This window comes from Gorilla gorilla, chromosome 20 (genome assembly GCF_029281585.2).
Source record: "Gorilla gorilla gorilla isolate KB3781 chromosome 20, NHGRI_mGorGor1-v2.1_pri, whole genome shotgun sequence".
In the NCBI taxonomy this organism is placed as follows: domain Eukaryota; kingdom Metazoa; phylum Chordata; class Mammalia; order Primates; family Hominidae; genus Gorilla; species Gorilla gorilla.
Genome location: NC_073244.2, coordinates 47,493,538 through 47,507,759, shown reverse-complemented (window position 1 = coordinate 47,507,759; position 14,222 = coordinate 47,493,538). Strand labels below are relative to the sequence as shown.

Here is a 14,222-nt window from a genome sequence, read left to right as displayed (position 1 = left end):
AAATAATCTTTGAATATCTGCTTCATGATAGGTCTTGGAGGTACCTTGGGGGTGTGGCTTTGGGGGGATGGTTACGAGGAAATTGTGGATATTAAGGAAGTCAGGAAAGGAAAAGATCAGTCACAATTCAACAATTCAGAGAAAGCTCCTAAGGGACTTTCTGGCTGCTTGATGCCCAGAGGCCAGGCCCTCACTTCGTATTAAGGCTCAGGACTGTGGATAGAGAATTTAAAGGGGCACCAAAAAAAATTAAAATAGATAAACATATTTTTAATGGAATACCTTTAAAAATGCAAATCAATGCACAAAGAAAACGCCCATGTTGAACAAAATGGTTACAACTGTGCCTTCTCTTCAACACCACCCCACCCTCCAGAAGTTTCCTTCAAGCTGTACCTGTAAGAAAGAGTAAAAAGAGAGAAAAATAAAAACCTTTAAGTTAAAAGATAAAAATGAGCTGGGTGTGGGGGCTCATGCCTGTAATCCCAGCTCTTTGGGAGGCCGAGGCAGGTGGATCACTTGAGGTCAGGAGTTCGAGACCAGGCTGGGCAATGTGGTGAAACACCGTCTCTACTAAAAATACAAAAAAACAAAAAAAATTGAGGTGGGCACAGTGGCAGGTGCCTGTAATCTCAGCTACTTGGGAGGCTGAGGCAGGAGAATCGCTTGAACCTGGGAGGCGGAGGTTGCAATGAGCCAAGAGCATGCCATTGCACTACATCCTGGGAGACAGATCAAGACTCTGTCTCAAAAAAACAAAACAAACACCTCGGGAATTTCTGGCTCAAGCCTCTGATCCTCACCACCACTATCACCAGGGGATCTTTTGCTGTTCACCCAAGTCCAGCCTTCATCCCCTAAACTCCTGGGGAAATGCGACCAGACTCTCCCCATCTCCGTTCCGGGAGTTTGCCCCAAGCCAATCTTCTTCTCCCTGAAAACAGCCTTGGGGTTTCCCATCCTGGTACACCCTCCTACTCTAGGGGACACAGGGCCGATGTCGCCCCCAAACCGGCAGTCCCAGGAGCGCATCGCTTCTCCCTGAACTACTGCTGCCCCAACCTGGCATCTGCTCGGGGAAGGGCACCCCCAGGGTGGAGACTTGCATGGTGAGCTCAGCTCACCTTCAGGTGAAGGTCAGCGCACACTGGCCACCCAGGACCACATTTTCCAGAATCCTTTGGCGGTCCCGCGATGCTCTCGTGGTCAGCAGATCTCATTGGGTTGCAGAGGAGAAACTTGTCCATGTCACTGGGGCATCTTAACAGTCGGCTCCTAAGCTTGGTTGTGTGTGCTGTGCAGATGTGAGAGGCACACCGTGTGGGCGAAGCCAACTGCTTGCCCGCCTCTCTAGTTCCAAAACTACAATCCCCAGAGGCCTCAGCGGTCACTTCCACTACCCACCCTTCACACCTTCTGTGTGTCGCGTTAATGTCAGAAGCACTTCTGTTTGGTGGCCCCGGCTGGTTAGGCTGGTTGGCACCCAGGGAGGCACCCAGGTCTTCCCCACACCTCTGCACCTCATTACCTGACCGGCTTCTGGATCCACAGCGTGCATCTGCAGTCTGTGAGTCCCCTACAGGCACTCAGTATGCCCCTCTGTGTGTCCCTCTGTTACTCATGGGGACGCAGTCTGGGAGCCGTAGACCTGTCTGAGAACTAGGGCGCCCTCCTGTGGGCACCTCCAGGCCATTTTCCTTTCACTGGAGCCCACCGGGTTAGAGACAGACCCTCACTCTGTTGCTTGGGGACAAGGGCTTCACTGCCTGGCCCGAGCTTGGGGCTGAGCTAGAGGGTTCGGGGTCATCCTGGGCCCCCTCTGTATGGGAATTGGCTGCCCTGTTAATTTCTGTGACATCCCCGACCCCAACAGTGGGGCTCTGGAGCAGACTGCGCTTCACCCCATGGGAAGGGGGTTTCCACCTGAGAGTCAAAAAAGAGGTGAGAATTATCTGTAATTCCATCTTGACTGTCAACAGGATGGATTCTGTTACCATTTCTTGCCCTGGAGGCTGCCTTGTTGGTACTGGGGAAAGTTCATTCCTAGTCCTGGAAAAGTGGCTCATTCTAACTGGAGTCCTCCCTCAGCATTCCTTTCTGTTGCATCCATACTGCAGCCATTCATGTTGTTAATTGTAAACACACATGGAACAGTTTAAATAAAACTACACAGATGTGTGTGCTTAATTGTTCAGTCATGTGGATGAAGGGCAGGGACAGCAGAGATGCCTGTGATTTCAAGGGCTTGGGGAGGACTCCTAGAAGTAGAGCTGTCTCAGCTACCCCTGACCGGTTTGGTACCTTGGAGATTCGGGGGAAGGCATTGCAGTCGGAGGCACAAGGAAGCATAGTCTGAGGCTGGGCTCTTGCTACAGTGTAGGAAGGATTATGGTGGCCAAGAGCCTTCTTAAGGTTGATTTTTAAATATGCATAGGTGAAGATACAGACTAGCTGTTCACACATAGAACAAGGAGAAGCTTTATACAGTGTGACCTAAATTTTACATCAGAGAACACTTTCACCTTCCGGCAATTGGGACATTTCACCCAAAATTTGAAATTCCCTCCTACTCTGAAAATAAATCTGGCCTAACTCTGCACTGTTAATTTTTTTTTCTTTTTTTTGAGACAGAGTTTTGTGCTTGTTACCCAGGATAGAGTGCAGTGGCGCAATCTTCACTCACCGCAACCTCTGCCACACGGGTTCAAACGATTCTCCTGCCTCAGCCTCCCAAATAGCTGGGATTTACAGGCATATGCCACCACACCGAGCTAACTGTCTTGTACTTTTTATTAGTACACACGGAGTTTCATCATGTTGGTTAGGCTGGTGTGATCCCCTGACCTCAAGTGATCCATCCGCCAAAGCCTCCCAAACTGCTGGGATTAAAGATGTGAGACACCTCACTTTGCCAGCATGCATTGTTCTTAGTGTCAGCCCCTGAAACTGCTGCTTCTGCTTTACGCGACTATGAGCCACCGGTGAGAGAGCACCCCACGGGCACGCAGGTAGACCTGTCCTCCTCATCATAAGGGCTCCACTTTTGGGGAGACTCACCCGCACAACGTCCGCGCACGCCTGAGGCTGGGATCCCACGCTGCCTCGCCGGCGATCTGTCTGAGGTTTCTTCCTCCTGGGGTTTCTTCCTGCTGGTGGGCCCTCCGCGAATCCCCGCCTCCGGAGACTGTCCTGGTAACTGCCCTGGCCAGGACTGGTCTCAGCCCAGACTCAGACGAACGATCACACAGGGCTCCTACTTCGCCAAGTGTCAGGGACCCATCCCCGGGCAACGGTGGCTTTCACTGTGACCCAAGCGGCGACTCCCGCCTCGCACATGCGCACTGGCGAGGCCGACTCCCCCGCCCCACCCCCCCTTACTCCGCAGAGGCAGGCTGCGGACCCTTTAAAAAATGGCGGCGGCGCGGCGGCTGCGGGGCCTGGGGCGGCGGTGCTGGAGGTTGCGGCGGCGGCGGCGGCTGCGGCGCAGCCCGAGGCGGCGGGTGGGAAGAGGACTGCCAGAGGGGCCTGCGGGAGACCCAGGGTCGGACCCATAGGAGTCCTGTGGTCAGGACCTCCTTGATCGCTCTTCTGCTTCGGCTCCCGCTGAAGGAGGAGCTTCGGGGTGCCGGCTGGGCTGCGCGGACTCCTCTTGGGGTCCGATGATGGATCCCACCGGGCGATCGGGAATGGGGTTCCAATGCAGTGAGGCGGAAAGGGTCTCGCCGGGGCACAGAAAGATCCCCAGGGCCGCAAGGCGTGCTGTCGGCTGCAAAGGCACCGACCCATGAGCCCACTGCCTCCCTCCTTCCTGGCAGGACCAGGGGCCTGCCTTCATCTCCAAGGCCCGGGGGCTCCGGCATCCCGACGCGGCTTCCGGCGACGCGGGCAAAGAGAGACAGAGGCGAGTCCGAGCTGGAGCCAGTGTGACCACACGTGGCACTGTCGTCCCCCAAGAGCACATGCAGGCAGCGTGTGTCTTTGAGGCCGTAGGGGGCGACGACCAGACGGACAGTGATGTCCAGGCGTGCGCCCCGGGGGCCACTGGAGACCTGCCCCATAAAGCGGAGGAGAAGCCAAGCGCACCTGAAAACCTGCGGGACAGGGCCTGTGCGCGAGTGCAGGCCACGTTCAGGGAGGCCCGCCAGAGGAGCCGAGAGCTTTGGACAAAGTACACCCCACCCCCAGCCCGCCGCCGGCTAGGTACCCCTGACGCAACCTCCCCTGCACCCAGCCAAAACCCAGTCCCGTTGGCTCCCTGACATCCGTGGCAGCCAAAAGACTCAGTGCTACAAGGCACTTTCCCCGGGAGCGGAGGAACCGCTTGGCCCTCAAGAATCAGAGAGGAAGTGCAGGTGGGATGCAACACCGCCTTTCCTAGAAGGCCAATGTCCGGAGCGGTGGGCTTGCCTCCCCCTCTTCCTGGAACGAGCGTGCAGCCATCACTTGGGCCAGGGAGACCAAGAGAGCTTCCCTGTCCCACACAGGTATGGAAGCCCAGAGCTCCAGGAACACCTCAGCTGCCCAATCGTCCAGAAAGAGGTGTGGAGAGGGAAACAATCATGACGCGGACCCCCACGAGGTTTCTCCCTGATGGACGGGGAAGTCCTCTTTGTGAAGACACTGAGCCACAGTAAGAAGCCGCCAGGCTTGTCAGAGACGGGGCCGACACAGCAAGAGGGAGGTCAGAGCAGAGGCCAGAGCCCAGGCAGGATACGGGGGGGCCATGCCACCACCACCGGCATCCGGGGAGGGATGTCAAACGGGTGACTCGGCCAGGAAGGCCAGCCTTTGAGAGACAGACATGCTTGCCCCATCCCCTTGCCGGCTTCCTTCTCCGTCCCTGCGTCGAGCTGTGGCTCCATTTCTCGATGAGGGCAGAGGGCGACGGGCGTGACAACCACCTTCTTGAAGCTCTGCGGGCACCCTCCTGCGGGTGGACAATGAGCGCCTGGGAGGCCGTTGTCCTTGGTTGGGGAGCGCTCGTCTGCATCCAGCCTAGCAAAGAGGCTGCTCCAGATGGGGAGGGGATGAAAACCCCTGCGGGTCCCACGCCGATGCCCACGTTGCCCAGGCCTTCACAGACCCCCCAAACTGGAACCGCCGGGACGACGACTGCCAACCGGCCACACGACCAAGGCAGAGACGCGGGGAGAGGCTGACCAGAAGAAAGGCCGACGTGCAAGAAACCCACCCTCCGGCGCACAGGGCATATGTGTCCCAAGGCGCACGCACACACAGACGGACAGAGACAGAAAGAGAGGGCGACGGAAAGAGCGAGAAGGGAGAGAGAGAGAGAGAGAGAGAGAGAGGGGTAAGAGAGAGACAGAAGTCGGCGCACAGACACGCACGCACGCAAGCACACACACAGACACGCACACACAGACACACGCACACACAGACACACACACACACACACCCCCATAACGCACACAGACATACAGCAGGTGACACCCACCCCCAGGCAGCCCCTGAAGCTGCCGGGTTCTGCTCTCCGCGACTAAGAGCCATCGGTGAGAGAGCAGCACCCGGGCACACAGGCGGACCTGTGCTCGTCATCACAAGGGCTCCACTTTTGGGGAGACTCACCCGCACACCGTCCGCGCACGCCTGAGGCTGGGATCCCGCGCTGCCTCGCCGGCGATCTGTCTGAGGTTTCTTCCTCCTGGGGTTTCTTCCTGCTGGTGGACCCTCCGCGAATCCCGGCGAATTCCGTGGACCGTCCTGGTGACTGCCCTGGCCAGGACTGGTCTCAGCCCAGACTCAGACGCACGATCACACAGGGCTCCTGCTTCGCCAAGTGGCAGGGACCCATCCCCGGGCAACGGTGGCTTTCACTGTGACCCAAGCGGCGGCTCGGGCCTCGCGCATGCGCACTGGCGAGGCCGACTCCCCCGCCCCACCCCCCCTTACCCCGCACAGTCAGGCTGCGGACCCTTTAAAAAATGGCGGCGGCGCGGCGGCTGCGGGGCCTGGGGCGGCGGTGCTGGAGGTTGCGGCGGCGGCGGCGGCCACGGCGCAGCCCGAGGCGGCGGGTGGGAAGAGGACTGCCAGAGGGGCCTGCGGGAGACCCAGGGTCGGACCCGTAGGACTCCTGTGGTCAGGACCTCCTTGATCGCTCTTCTGCCTCGGTTCCCGCTGAAGGAGGAGCTTCGGGGTGCCGGCTGGGCTGCGCGGACTCCTCTTGGGGTCCGATGATGGATCCCACCGGGCGATCGGGAATGGGGTTCCAATGCAGTGAGGCGGAAAGGGTCTCGCCGGGGCACAGAAAGATCCCCAGGGCCGCAAGGCGTGCTGTCGGCTGCAAAGGCACCGACCCACGAGCCCACTGCCTCCCTCCCTCGTGGCAGGAGCAGGGGCCTACCTTCATCTCCAAGGCCCGGGGGCTCCGGCATCCCGACGTGGCTTCCGGCGACACGGGCAAAGAGAGACAGAGGCGAGTCCGAGCTGGAGCCAGTGTGACCACACGTGGCACTGTCGTCCCCCAAGAGCACATGCAGGCAGCGTGTGTCTTTGAGGCCGTAGGGGGCGACGACCAGACGGACAGTGATGTCCAGGCGTGCGCCCCGGGGGCCACTGGAGACCTGCCCCACAAAGCGGAGGAAAAGCCAAGCGCACCTGAAAACCTGCGGGACAGGGCCTGTGCGCGAGTGCAGGCCACGTTCAGGGAGGCCCGCCAGAGGAGCCGAGAGCTTTGGACAAAGTACACCCCACCCCCAGCCCGCCGCCGGCTAGGTACCCCTGACGCAACCTCCCCTGCACCCAGCCAAAACCCAGTCCCGTTGGCTCCCTGACATCCGTGGCAGCCAAAAGACTCAGTGCTACAAGGCACTTTCCCCGGGAGCGGAGGAACCGCTTGGCCCTCAAGAATCAGAGAGGAAGTGCAGGTGGGATGCAACACCGCCTTTCCTAGAAGGCCAATGTCAGGAGCGGTGGGCTTGCCTCCCCCTCTTCCTGGAACGAGCGTGCAGCCATCACTTGGGCCAGGGAGACCAAGAGAGCTTCCCTGTCCCACACAGGTATGGAAGCCCAGAGCTCCAGGAACACCTCAGCTGCTCAATCATCCAGAAAGAGGTGTGGAGAGGGAAACAATCATGACGCGGACCCCCACGAGGTTTCTCCCTGATGGACGGGGAAGTCCTCTTTGTGAAGACACTGAGCCACAGTAAGAAGCCGCCAGGCTTGTCAGAGACGGGGCCGACACAGCAAGAGGGAGGTCAGAGCAGAGGCCAGAGCCCAGGCAGGATACGGGGGGGCCATGCCACCACCACCGGCATCCGGGGAGGGATGTCAAACGGGTGACTCGGCCAGGAAGGCCACCCTTTGAGAGACAGACATGCTTGCCCCATCCCCTTGCCGGCTTCCTTCTCCGTCCCTGCGTCGAGCTGTGGCTCCATTTATCGATGAGGGCAGAGGGCGACAGGCGTGACAACCACCTTCTTGAAGCTCTGTGGGCACCCTCCTGCGGGTGGACAATGAGCGCCTGGGAGGCCGTTGTCCTTGGTTGGGGAGCGCTCGTCTGCAACCAGCCTAGCAAAGAGGCTGCTCCGGATGGGGAGGGGATGAAAACCCCTGCGGGTCCCACGCCGATGCCCACGTTGCCCAGGCCTTCACAGACCCCCAAACTGGAACCGCCGGGACGACGACTGCCAACCGGCCACACGACCAAGGCAGAGACGCGGGGAGAGGCTGGCCAGAAGAAAGGCCGACGTGCAAGAAACCCACCCTCCGGCGCACAGGGCACATGTGTCCCAAGGCGCACGCACACACAGACGGACAGAGACAGAAAGAGAGAGCGACGGAAAGAGCGAGAAGGGAGAGAGAGAGAGAGAGAGAGAGGTAAGAGAGAGACAGAAGTCGGCACACAGACACGCACGCACGCACGCACACACACAGACACGCACACACAGACACACGCACACACAGACACACACACACACACACACACCCATAACGCACACAGACATACAGCAGGTGACACCCACCCCCAGGCAGCCCCTGAAGCTGCCGGGTTCTGCTCTCCGCGACTAAGAGCCATCGGTGAGAGAGCAGCACCCGGGCACACAGGCGGACCTGTGCTCGTCATCACAAGGGCTCCACTTTTGGGGAGACTCACCCGCACACCGTCCGCGCACGCCTGAGGCTGGGATCCCGCGCTGCCTCGCCGGCGATCTGTCTGAGGTTTCTTCCTCCTGGGGTTTCTTCCTGCTGGTGGACCCTCCGCGAATCCCGGCGAATTCCGTGGACCGTCCTGGTAACTGCCCTGGCCAGGACTGGTCTCAGCCCAGACTCAGACGCACGATCACACAGGGCTCCTGCTTCGCCAAGTGGCAGGGACCCATCCCCGGGCAACGGTGGCTTTCACTGTGACCCAAGCGGCGGCTCGGGCCTCGCGCATGCGCACTGGCGAGGCCGACTCCCCCGCCCCACCCCCCCTTACCCCGCACAGTCAGGCTGCGGACCCTTTAAAAAATGGCGGCGGCGCGGCGGCTGCGGGGCCTGGGGCGGCGGTGCTGGAGGTTGCGGCGGCGGCGGCGGCTACGGCGCAGCCCGAGGCGGCGGGTGGGAAGAGGACTGCCAGAGGGGCCTGCGGGAGACCCAGGGTCGGACCCATAGGAGTCCTGTGGTCAGGACCTCCTTGATCGCTCTTCTGCCTCGGTTCCCGCTGAAGGAGGAGCTTCGGGGTGCCGGCTGGGCTGCGCGGACTCCTCTTGGGGTCCGATGATGGATCCCACCGGGCGATCGGGAATGGGGTTCCAATGCAGTGAGGCGGAAAGGGTCTCGCCGGGGCACAGAAAGATCCCCAGGGCCGCAAGGCGTGCTGTCGGCTGCAAAGGCACCGAACCATGAGCCCACTGCCTCCCTCCTTCCTGGCAGGAGCAGGGGCCTGCCTTCATCTCCAAGGCCCGGGGGCTCCGGCATCCCGACGCGGCTTCCGGCGACGCGGGCAAAGAGAGACAGAGGCGAGTCCGAGCTGGAGCCAGTGTGACCACACGTGGCACTGTCGTCCCCCAAGAGCACATGCAGGCAGCGTGTGTCTTTGAGGCCGTAGGGGGCGACGACCAGACGGACAGTGATGTCCAGGCGTGCGCCCCGGGGGCCACTGGAGACCTGCCCCATAAAGCGGAGGAGAAGCCAAGCGCACCTGAAAACCTGCGGGACAGGGCCTGTGCGCGAGTGCAGGCCACGTTCAGGGAGGCCCGCCAGAGGAGCCGAGAGCTTTGGACAAAGTACACCCCACCCCCAGCCCGCCGCCGGCTAGGTACCCCTGACGCAACCTCCCCTGCACCCAGCCAAAACCCAGTCCCGTTGGCTCCCTGACATCCGTGGCAGCCAAAAGACTCAGTGCTACAGGGCACTTTCCCCGGGAGCGGAGGAACCGCTTGGCCCTCAAGAATCAGAGAGGAAGTGCAGGTGGGATGCAACACCGCCTTTCCTAGAAGGCCAATGTCCGGAGCGGTGGGCTTGCCTCCCCCTCTTCCTGGAACGAGCGTGCAGCCATCACTTGGGCCAGGGAGACCAAGAGAGCTTCCCTGTCCCACACAGGTATGGAAGCCCAGAGCTCCAGGAACACCTCAGCTGCCCAATCGTCCAGAAAGAGGTGTGGAGAGGGAAACAATCATGACGCGGACCCCCACGAGGTTTCTCCCTGATGGACGGGGAAGTCCTCTTTGTGAAGACACTGAGCCACAGTAAGAAGCCGCCAGGCTTGTCAGAGACGGGGCCGACACAGCAAGAGGGAGGTCAGAGCAGAGGCCAGAGCCCAGGCAGGATACGGGGGGGCCATGCCACCACCACCGGCATCCGGGGAGGGATGTCAAACGGGTGACTCGGCCAGGAAGGCCAGCCTTTGAGAGACAGACATGCTTGCCCCATCCCCTTGCCGGCTTCCTTCTCCGTCCCTGCGTTGAGCTGTGGCTCCATTTCTCGATGAGGGCAGAGGGCGACGGGCGTGACAACCACCTTCTTGAAGCTCTGCGGGCACCCTCCTGCGGGTGGACAATGAGCGCCTGGGAGGCCGTTGTCCTTGGTTGGGGAGCGCTCGTCTGCATCCAGCCTAGCAAAGAGGCTGCTCCAGATGGGGAGGGGATGAAAACCCCTGCGGGTCCCACGCCGATGCCCACGTTGCCCAGGCCTTCACAGACCCCCCAAACTGGAACCGCCGGGACGACGACTGCCAACCGGCCACACGACCAAGGCAGAGACGCGGGGAGAGGCTGACCAGAAGAAAGGCCGACGTGCAAGAAACCCACCCTCCGGCGCACAGGGCATATGTGTCCCAAGGCGCACGCACACACAGACGGACAGAGACAGAAAGAGAGGGCGACGGAAAGAGCGAGAAGGGAGAGAGAGAGAGAGAGAGAGAGAGAGGGGTAAGAGAGAGACAGAAGTCGGCGCACAGACACGCACGCACGCAAGCACACACACAGACACGCACACACAGACACACGCACACACAGACACACACACACACACACCCCCATAACGCACACAGACATACAGCAGGTGACACCCACCCCCAGGCAGCCCCTGAAGCTGCCGGGTTCTGCTCTCCGCGACTAAGAGCCATCGGTGAGAGAGCAGCACCCGGGCACACAGGCGGACCTGTGCTCGTCATCACAAGGGCTCCACTTTTGGGGAGACTCACCCGCACACCGTCCGCGCACGCCTGAGGCTGGGATCCCGCGCTGCCTCGCCGGCGATCTGTCTGAGGTTTCTTCCTCCTGGGGTTTCTTCCTGCTGGTGGACCCTCCGCGAATCCCGGCGAATTCCGTGGACCGTCCTGGTGACTGCCCTGGCCAGGACTGGTCTCAGCCCAGACTCAGACGCACGATCACACAGGGCTCCTGCTTCGCCAAGTGGCAGGGACCCATCCCCGGGCAACGGTGGCTTTCACTGTGACCCAAGCGGCGGCTCGGGCCTCGCGCATGCGCACTGGCGAGGCCGACTCCCCCGCCCCACCCCCCCTTACCCCGCACAGTCAGGCTGCGGACCCTTTAAAAAATGGCGGCGGCGCGGCGGCTGCGGGGCCTGGGGCGGCGGTGCTGGAGGTTGCGGCGGCGGCGGCGGCCACGGCGCAGCCCGAGGCGGCGGGTGGGAAGAGGACTGCCAGAGGGGCCTGCGGGAGACCCAGGGTCGGACCCGTAGGACTCCTGTGGTCAGGACCTCCTTGATCGCTCTTCTGCCTCGGTTCCCGCTGAAGGAGGAGCTTCGGGGTGCCGGCTGGGCTGCGCGGACTCCTCTTGGGGTCCGATGATGGATCCCACCGGGCGATCGGGAATGGGGTTCCAATGCAGTGAGGCGGAAAGGGTCTCGCCGGGGCACAGAAAGATCCCCAGGGCCGCAAGGCGTGCTGTCGGCTGCAAAGGCACCGACCCACGAGCCCACTGCCTCCCTCCCTCGTGGCAGGAGCAGGGGCCTACCTTCATCTCCAAGGCCCGGGGGCTCCGGCATCCCGACGTGGCTTCCGGCGACACGGGCAAAGAGAGACAGAGGCGAGTCCGAGCTGGAGCCAGTGTGACCACACGTGGCACTGTCGTCCCCCAAGAGCACATGCAGGCAGCGTGTGTCTTTGAGGCCGTAGGGGGCGACGACCAGACGGACAGTGATGTCCAGGCGTGCGCCCCGGGGGCCACTGGAGACCTGCCCCACAAAGCGGAGGAAAAGCCAAGCGCACCTGAAAACCTGCGGGACAGGGCCTGTGCGCGAGTGCAGGCCACGTTCAGGGAGGCCCGCCAGAGGAGCCGAGAGCTTTGGACAAAGTACACCCCACCCCCAGCCCGCCGCCGGCTAGGTACCCCTGACGCAACCTCCCCTGCACCCAGCCAAAACCCAGTCCCGTTGGCTCCCTGACATCCGTGGCAGCCAAAAGACTCAGTGCTACAAGGCACTTTCCCCGGGAGCGGAGGAACCGCTTGGCCCTCAAGAATCAGAGAGGAAGTGCAGGTGGGATGCAACACCGCCTTTCCTAGAAGGCCAATGTCAGGAGCGGTGGGCTTGCCTCCCCCTCTTCCTGGACCGAGCGTGCAGCCATCACTTGGGCCAGGGAGACCAAGAGAGCTTCCCTGTCCCACACAGGTATGGAAGCCCAGAGCTCCAGGAACACCTCAGCTGCTCAATCATCCAGAAAGAGGTGTGGAGAGGGAAACAATCATGACGCGGACCCCCACGAGGTTTCTCCCTGATGGACGGGGAAGTCCTCTTTGTGAAGACACTGAGCCACAGTAAGAAGCCGCCAGGCTTGTCAGAGACGGGGCCGACACAGCAAGAGGGAGGTCAGAGCAGAGGCCAGAGCCCAGGCAGGATACGGGGGGGCCATGCCACCACCACCGGCATCCGGGGAGGGATGTCAAACGGGTGACTCGGCCAGGAAGGCCACCCTTTGAGAGACAGACATGCTTGCCCCATCCCCTTGCCGGCTTCCTTCTCCGTCCCTGCGTCGAGCTGTGGCTCCATTTCTCGATGAGGGCAGAGGGCGACAGGCGTGACAACCACCTTCTTGAAGCTCTGTGGGCACCCTCCTGCGGGTGGACAATGAGCGCCTGGGAGGCCGTTGTCCTTGGTTGGGGAGCGCTCGTCTGCAACCAGCCTAGCAAAGAGGCTGCTCCGGATGGGGAGGGGATGAAAACCCCTGCGGGTCCCACGCCGATGCCCACGTTGCCCAGGCCTTCACAGACCCCCAAACTGGAACCGCCGGGACGACGACTGCCAACCGGCCACACGACCAAGGCAGAGACGCGGGGAGAGGCTGGCCAGAAGAAAGGCCGACGTGCAAGAAACCCACCCTCCGGCGCACAGGGCACATGTGTCCCAAGGCGCACGCACACACAGACGGACAGAGACAGAAAGAGAGAGCGACGGAAAGAGCGAGAAGGGAGAGAGAGAGAGAGAGAGAGAGGTAAGAGAGAGACAGAAGTCGGCACACAGACACGCACGCACGCACGCACACACACAGACACGCACACACAGACACACGCACACACAGACACACACACACACACACACACCCATAACGCACACAGACATACAGCAGGTGACACCCACCCCCAGGCAGCCCCTGAAGCTGCCGGGTTCTGCTCTCCGCGACTAAGAGCCATCGGTGAGAGAGCAGCACCCGGGCACACAGGCGGACCTGTGCTCGTCATCACAAGGGCTCCACTTTTGGGGAGACTCACCCGCACACCGTCCGCGCACGCCTGAGGCTGGGATCCCGCGCTGCCTCGCCGGCGATCTGTCTGAGGTTTCTTCCTCCTGGGGTTTCTTCCTGCTGGTGGACCCTCCGCGAATCCCGGCGAATTCCGTGGACCGTCCTGGTAACTGCCCTGGCCAGGACTGGTCTCAGCCCAGACTCAGACGCACGATCACACAGGGCTCCTGCTTCGCCAAGTGGCAGGGACCCATCCCCGGGCAACGGTGGCTTTCACTGTGACCCAAGCGGCGGCTCGGGCCTCGCGCATGCGCACTGGCGAGGCCGACTCCCCCGCCCCACCCCCCCTTACCCCGCACAGTCAGGCTGCGGACCCTTTAAAAAATGGCGGCGGCGCGGCGGCTGCGGGGCCTGGGGCGGCGGTGCTGGAGGTTGCGGCGGCGGCAGCGGCTACGGCGCAGCCCGAGGCGGCGGGTGGGAAGAGGACTGCCAGAGGGGCCTGCGGGAGACCCAGGGTCGGACCCATAGGAGTCCTGTGGTCAGGACCTCCTTGATCGCTCTTCTGCCTCGGTTCCCGCTGAAGGAGGAGCTTCGGGGTGCCGGCTGGGCTGCGCGGACTCCTCTTGGGGTCCGATGATGGATCCCACCGGGCGATCGGGAATGGGGTTCCAATGCAGTGAGGCGGAAAGGGTCTCGCCGGGGCACAGAAAGATCCCCAGGGCCGCAAGGCGTGCTGTCGGCTGCAAAGGCACCGACCCATGAGCCCACTGCCTCCCTCCTTCCTGGCAGGAGCAGGGGCCTGCCTTCATCTCCAAGGCCCGGGGGCTCCGGCATCCCGACGCGGCTTCCGGCGACGCGGGCAAAGAGAGAGAGAGGCGAGTCCGAGCTGGAGCCAGTGTGACCACACGTGGCACTGTCGTCCCCCAAGAGCACATGCAGGCAGCGTGTGTCTTTGAGGCCGTAGGGGGCGACGACGAGACGGACAGTGATGTCCAGGCGTGCGCCCCGGGGGCCACTGGAGACCTGCCCCACAAAGCGGAGGAAAAGCCAAGCGCACCTGAAAACCTGCGGGACAGGG

The 14,222-nt window shown here is 61.8% G+C and overlaps 1 long non-coding RNA gene across 1 annotated transcript; it reads right to left on the bottom strand.

The window, feature by feature from the left end:
• Positions 1 to 249: 249 nt before the first annotated feature.
• On the bottom strand, positions 250 to 3,734 carry LOC129528512 (uncharacterized). The gene is made up of 2 exons (XR_010132108.1): positions 1,125 to 3,734; positions 250 to 396 (listed from the first exon to the last, which is right to left on the bottom strand). It is a non-coding gene; the product is annotated as an uncharacterized lncRNA (long non-coding RNA).
• Between the last annotated feature and the right edge of the window lie 10,488 nt (positions 3,735 to 14,222).